Here is a 7,623-nt window from a genome sequence, read left to right as displayed (position 1 = left end):
TACCTTGCATAATGACTTAGCCACTCCCAGTCTCTATTTAAGCCTAAATTAATAGTATCCAATTTGCAAATGAATTCCAATTCAGCAGTTTCTCGCTGGAGTCTGGATTTGAAGTTTTTTTGTTTTAAGATAGCAACCTTCATGTCTGTGATTGCGTGACCAGAGAGATTGAAGTGTTCTCCGACTGGTTTATGCATGTTATAATTCTTGACATCTGATTTGTGTCCATTTATTCTTTTACGTAGAGACTGTCCAGTTTGACCAATGTACATGGCAGAGGGGCATTGCTGGCACATGATGGCATATATCACATTGGTAGATGTGCAGGTGAACGAGCCTCTGATAGTGTGGCTGATGGGATTAGGCCTTTCCAAATGCAAACAGATGGACATCGTACCAAAAGGACTGAAGGTAAAAAATCCATTACAATCGACATACCACACAGACTATGCCGACAGCTTGTGCCACAAGCTGTCAAAGAAACTGCGGAACCACCTGATCAACATCCTCTGCCGCAAACAGGGAAAGATTAAGAATGAGCTCTCAAAAATGGATACTCTCATAAAAAACCAACCTTCCACACAAACTTCCTCGTGGCTGGATTTCATTAAAACTAGACAAGCCATTTACAACGCACACTTTGCTTCTCTACAAAAGAGAGAGGACACTAAACTTTCTAAACTACTACATGCCACAAGGGGCCACAGCAATGGTTCCCTCAACCCACCTAGCAATATTGTTAACCTATCCAACTATACTCTCAGCCCAGCAGAAGCAGCTGTTCTGTCTCGGGGCCTCTCCTTCTGCCCCTCCACCCCCACGAACATGATACAGTTCTGTGGTGACCTAGAATCCTATTTTCGACATCTCCGACTCAAGGAATATTTCCAAAATACCTCTGAACAGCATACTAATCCAAAGAGTTCTCCCTACCAGCACTACAGAAAGAGGGATTCTAGGTGGACTCCTCCTGAAGGTCGAAACAGCAGACTGGACTTCTACATAGAGTGCTTCCGCCGACGTGCACAGGCTGAAATTGTGGAAAAGCAGCATCACTTGCCCCATAACCTCAGCCATGCGGAACGCAATGCCATCCACAGCCTCAGAAACAACTCTGACATCATAATCAAAAAGGCTGATAAAGGAGGTGCTGTTGTCATCATGAATAGGTCGGAATATGAACAAGAGGCTGCTCGGCAGCTCTCCAACACCACTTTCTACAAGCCATTACCCTCTGATCCCACTGAGAGTTACCAAAAGCAACTACAGCATTTGCTCAAGAAACTTCCTGAAAAAGCACAAGATCAAATCCGCACAGACACACCCCTGGAACCCCGACCTGGGATATTCTATCTACTACCCAAGATCCATAAACCTGGAAATCCTGGGCGCCCCATCATCTCAGGCATTGGCACCCTGACAGCAGGATTGTCTGGCTATGTAGACTCCCTCCTCAGGCCCTACGCTACCAGCACTCCCAGCTACCTTCGAGACACAACTGACTTCCTGAGGAAACTTCAATCCATCGGTGATCTTCCTGATAACACCATCCTGGCCACTATGGATGTAGAAGCCCTCTACACCAACATTCCACACAAAGATGGACTACAAGCCGTCAAGAACACTATCCCCGATACTGTCACGGCTAACCTGGTAGCTGAACTTTGTGACTTTGTCCTTACCCATAACTACTTCACATTTGGAGACAATGTATACCTTCAGATCAGCGGCACTGCTATGGGTACCCGCATGGCCCCACAATATGCCAACATTTTTATGGCTGATTTAGAACAACGATTCCTCAGCTCTCGTCCCCTAAAGCCCCTACTCTACTTGCGCTATATTGATGACATCTTCATCATCTGGACCCATGGAAAAGAAGCCCTTGAGGAATTCCACCATGATTTCAACAATTTCCATCCCACCACCAACCTCAGCCTGGTCCAGTCCACACAAGAGATCCACTTCCTGGACACTACAGTGCTAATAAACAATGGTCACATAAACACCACCCTATACCGGAAACCTACTGACCGCTATTCCTACCTGCATGCCTCCAGCTTTCACCCTGACCACACCACACGATCCATCGTCTACAGCCAAGCTCTGCGATACAACCGCATTTGCTCCAACCCCTCAGACAGAGACAAACACCTACAAGATCTCTGTCAAGCTTTCTTACAACTACAATACCCACCTGCAGAAGTAAAGAAACAGATTGATAGAGCCAGAAGAGTTCCCAGAAGTTACCTACTACAGGACAGGCCTAACAAAGAAAATAACAGAACGCCGCTAGCCGTCACCTTCAGCCCCCAACTAAAACCCCTCCAACGCATTATTAAGGATCTACAACCTATCCTAAAGGATGACCCAACACTCTCACAAATCTTGGGAGACAGACCAGTCCTTGCCTACAGACAGCCCCGCAACCTGAAGCAAATACTCACCAACAACCACATACCACACAACAGAACCACTAACCCAGGAACTTATCCTTGCAACAAAGCCCGTTGCCAATTGTGCCCACATATCTATTCAGGGGACACCATCACAGGGCCTAATAACATCAGCCACACTATCAGAGGCTCGTTCACCTGCACATCCACCAATGTGATATATGCCATCATGTGCCAGCAATGCCCCTCTGCCATATACATTGGTCAAACTGGACAGTCTCTACGTAAAAGAATAAATGGACACAAATCAGATGTCAAGAATTATAACATTCATAAACCAGTCGGAGAACACTTCAATCTCTCTGGTCACGCAATCACAGACATGAAGGTCACTATCTTAAAACAAAAAAACTTCAAATCCAGACTCCAGCGAGAAACTGCTGAATTGGAATTCATTTGCAAATTGGATACTATTAATTTAGGCTTAAATAGAGACTGGGAGTGGCTAAGTCATTATGCAAGGTAGCCTGTTTCCTCTTGTTTTTTCCTACCCCCCACCCCCAGATGTTCTGGTTTAACTTGGATTTAAACTTGAAGAGTGGTCAGTTTGGATGAGCTATTACCAGCAGAAGAGTGAATTTGTGTGTGTATGGGGGTGGGGGGGATGTGAGAAAACCTGGATTTGTGCAGGAAATAGCCCAACTTGATTGTCATGCACATTGTGTAAAGAGTTGTCACTTTGGATGGGCTATCACCAGCAGGAGAGTGAATTTGTGTGGGGGGGGTGGAGGGTGAGAAAACCTGGATTTGTGCTGGAAATGGCCCACCTGATGATCACTTTAGATAAGCTATTACCAGCAGGACAGTGGGGTGGGAGTAGGTATTGTTTCATATTCTCTGTGTATATATAAAGTCTGCTGCAGTTTCCACGATATGCATCTGAGGAAGTGAGCTGTAGCTCACGAAAGCTTATGCTCTAATAAATTGGTTAGTCTCTAAGGTGCCACAAGTACTCCTTTTCTTTTTGCGAATACAGACTAACACGGCTGTTACTCTGAAACCTGTCACTGAAATGTTTCACTAATTTGTGAGACAAGGTGGGTGAGGTAATATCACCAATTTTGAAAACAAAGCCAACAAACTCCAAACAAGTCCAAACATCTTGTTTTGACATTTTCAAAACAAAATATTTAAATTTTTAAATTCAAAATAACTTTTTCGTTACAAAATTTCCTTCAATTTTAGTTTTTAAAATGTTTTATAAATGCTTAAAATCAAAGTGAAATGTTTTGTCTGAGGCCAAATGATTTTTTTAACCCCTCAATTTGCCAAAAGTGTCAAAAAAATTGTTTTCGTGTCAATTCAACATTTAAAAACATGGAACTGCCACCAAACCAAAAATTTAGTTATTTGCCCAGCTCTACCCACTACATGTATAATGAGAGAAATAAGACCTGATTCCTAGTCATGTTTGAAAATTTACCTGCACTTTACTTGTGCAACAGCTGCTCCCTAAGAGAGACACTCCAAAGATGGTAGTGTCAGAACTTACAAATGGTATCATTTGTTAAACATTATGGTCTAGAGCTATGATGGACAGGAAATTAATTAGCCATAGAGCAACGCATGTGACTATGTATGCATACAAACAGACTTCAGATTGGCTGGGTAAAGTACAAAATCTTCCTTTCTGTATTCTGAATGGTGCTGTATTAATCTTTGGCTAGTAAACTTTGATTAAATAAATTCTGATTGAGATGGTTGTCTGACATCTTGTATTATCATTATTTTTAAAGTTCAACTATGTAACAATGGTTTGGAGGGTAGGTATCGGAATGTGGTTCTTATCCTGGCTCTGCAATTGAATTCTGTTTAATTATGAGCAATTCATGGTACATAGTTGAGTCTTATTGACCTAAGGGGCCCAAATTGTGTTATATTCACTGAAAAGCACTGATGCTAGAAGGCTGCAGACTCTAACACCTGCACCAGGACTCATCTCTTACTACCATCTCCAGCAGCCGATGCAGCCACTGGACAGTGCTGGGAGGATGTGGGTCATGGCTCATCGATGCACTCCTGGGATTGAAGTGTGCATGGGCAGATGTACCCTGTTCACTCAACCCCCATGCATCCATGGGATCAAGAGAACAGAGACCCTGGCAATGGGCAATTCCACGACCTATGAGATTGCACTGACTGGCCTCACTGTTAGTTTGCACTTTTCATGAATATTACAATGGCTATTTACTGGCAGCAGGGCTGCCTCTTTTAGTTTTAATACATTATCATTTAACTAAGATTTTGGTTTTATACTACACTGCTGTGCAAGTGCTTGGGAAACAAGAAAGAGACAGGAAGTTTTATCCAAGCTTTTAACAATCTTTTAAACTCTCTTAAAATCACATCAAAGCAATAGTAGATATGTATGTACACTACCAACACTGCACAGCATCACATTCCCCCGTGAAGCAGCTGATATGAGACTCCATTAATAAAGAGTTAATGGAGGGTAATGTAATTAATACAAATCAACATGGGTTTATGAAAAATAGATCCTGTCAAACTTATTTGATACCTATTTTTGATGAGTTACAAGTTAGTTGATAATGGTAATAGCGTTGACACAATACATTTAGATTTCTGTAAGCTGTTTGACTTGGTAGCACATGATATGTTGATTAAAAAGCTAGAATGATAAAAAATTAACATGGCAAACACATTAAATTGATTGAAAACTAGTGAACTGATAGGTCTCAAAATGTAATGATAAATAGGGAATTGTCATCAAGTAGGTGTGTTTCCAGTTGGGACCGCCAGGGATTAGTTCTTGGCACTGCTCTATTTTACATTTTATCAATGAGCTGGAAGAAAACATAAAATTATCCCTGATCAAGTTTGCAGATGACACAACAATTGGGGGGGTGGTAAATAACAAAGAGGACAGGTCACTGATTCAGAGTGATCTGGATCACTTGGTTAAACTGGACTGAAGCAAACAATATGTTTTATAATGCAGCTATGTGTAAATTACATTTAGAAACACATTTAGAAACAAAGAATGGAGGCCAAATTCATGGTATGGGAGACTATCCTGGGAAGCAGTGACATTGAAAAAGATTTGGGGGTCGTGATGAATAATCAGCTAAACATGAGCTCCAAAAGTGACACTGTGGCCAAAAGAGATGATGCAACCCTGGGATGTATAAACAGGAAACTCAAGTAGGAGTAAAGAGGTTTTTTATCTCTGTGTTTGGCACTGGTGCAACTGCTGTGGGAATACTGTGTCCAGTTCTGGTGCCCCTCAGTTTAAAAAGGATGTTGATAAATTGGCCACAGCCAGGTGTGGCCCTCCTCATGCCCCGCCCCCAGGTCCCTCCTCCTGCTTCCTCCTATTTGTGTGCTGGCAGCTCCAGTCCCCCTGTGTGGTGGCCCCCGGCTCGGGCTGGCACCACACCGCCTGCCCTCAGGGCTGCTGGAACAGTTTGTATAGTGGGGGTGCTGGGAACCATTGAACCAAACTGTGAATCCTGTATATGATGGAAACCATTTCAAGCTGCAGCACCCCTCTCACCCCTAGTTCCTGCACCTATGCCTGCCCTCCCTTGGTATCCTACTGTTAATTGAATTGTCTCATTAGACTGACCTCACACTTGGTAAGGCAACTCCCATCTTTTCATTTATTTATACCTGCTCCTGTATTTTCCACTCTATGCATCTGATGAAGTGGGTTCTAGCCCATGAAAGCTTATGCCCAAATAAATTTGTAAGTCTCTAAGCCCTGGTCTACACTAGGACTTTAGGTCGAATTTAGCAGCATTAAATCGATGTAAACCTGCACCCGTCCACAAAATGAAGCCCTTTATTTCGACTTAAAGGGCTCTTAAAATCGATTTCCTTACTCCACCCCTGACAAGTGGATTAGCGCTTAAATCGGCCTTGCCGGCTTGAATTTGGGGTACTGTGGACACAATTCGACGGTATTGGCCTCCGGGAGCTATCCCAGAGTGCTCCATTGTGACCGCTCTGGACAGCACTCTCAACTCAGATGCACTGGCCAGGTAGACAGGAAAAGAACCGCGAACTTTTGAATCTCATTTCCTGTTTGGCCAGCGTGGCAAGCTGCAGGTGACCATGCAGAGCTCATCATCAGAGGTGACCATGATGGAGTCCCAGAATCGCAAAAGAGCTCCAGCATGGACCGAATGGGAGGTACGGGATCTGATCGCTGTATGGGGAGAGGAATCCGTGCTATCAGAACTCCGTTCCAGTTTTCGAAATGCCAAAACCTTTGTCAAAATCTCCCAGGGCATGAAGGACAGAGGCCATAACAGGGACCCAAAGCAGTGCCGCGTGAAACTGAAGGAGCTGAGGCAAGCCTACCAGAAAACCAGAGAGGCGAACGGCCGTTCCGGGTCAGAGCCTCAAACATGCCGCTTCTATGATGAGCTGCATGCCATTTTAGGGGGTTCAGCCACCACTACCCCAGCCGTGTTGTTTGACTCCTTCAATGGAGATGGAGGCAATACGGAAGCAGGTTTTGGGGACGAAGAAGATGATGATGAGGAGGAGGTTGTAGATAGCTCACAGCAAGCAAGCGGAGAAACCGGTTTTCCCGACAGCCAGGAACTGTTTCTCACCCTAGATCTGGAGCCAGTACCCCCCGAACCCACCCAAGGCTGCCTCCTGGACCCAGCAGGCGGAGAAGGGACCTCTGGTGAGTGTACCTTTTAAAATACTATACATGGTTTAAAAGCAAGCATGTGAAAGGATTACTTTGCCCTGGCATTTGCGGTTCTCCTAGATGTAGTCCTAAAGCCTTTGCAAAAGGTTTCTGGGGAGGGCAGCCTTATTGCGTCCTTCATGGTAGGACACTTTACCACTCCAGGCCAGTAACACATACTCAGGAATCACTGTACAACAAAGCATTGCAGTGTATGTTTGCTGGCGTTCAAACAACATCCATTCTTTATCTCTCTGTGTTATCCTCAGGAGAGTGAGATATAATTAATGGTCACCTGGTTGAAATAGAGTGCTTTTCTTCAGGGGACACTCAGAGGAGTCCATTCCTGCTGGGCTGTTTGCCTGTGGCTAAACAGAAATGTTCCCCGCTGTTAGCCACGGGGAGGGGGGAGGGTTGAGGGGGTAGCCACGCGGTGGGGGGAGGCAAAATGCGACCTTGTAACGAAAGCACATGTGCTATGTATGTAATGTTAACAGCAAGATT

This window comes from Lepidochelys olivacea (assembly GCF_965140295.1).
Source record: "Lepidochelys olivacea isolate rLepOli2 genome assembly, chromosome: 25".
Lineage (NCBI taxonomy): Eukaryota > Metazoa > Chordata > Testudines > Cheloniidae > Lepidochelys > Lepidochelys olivacea.
Note: the sequence above shows the minus strand (reverse complement) of the source record.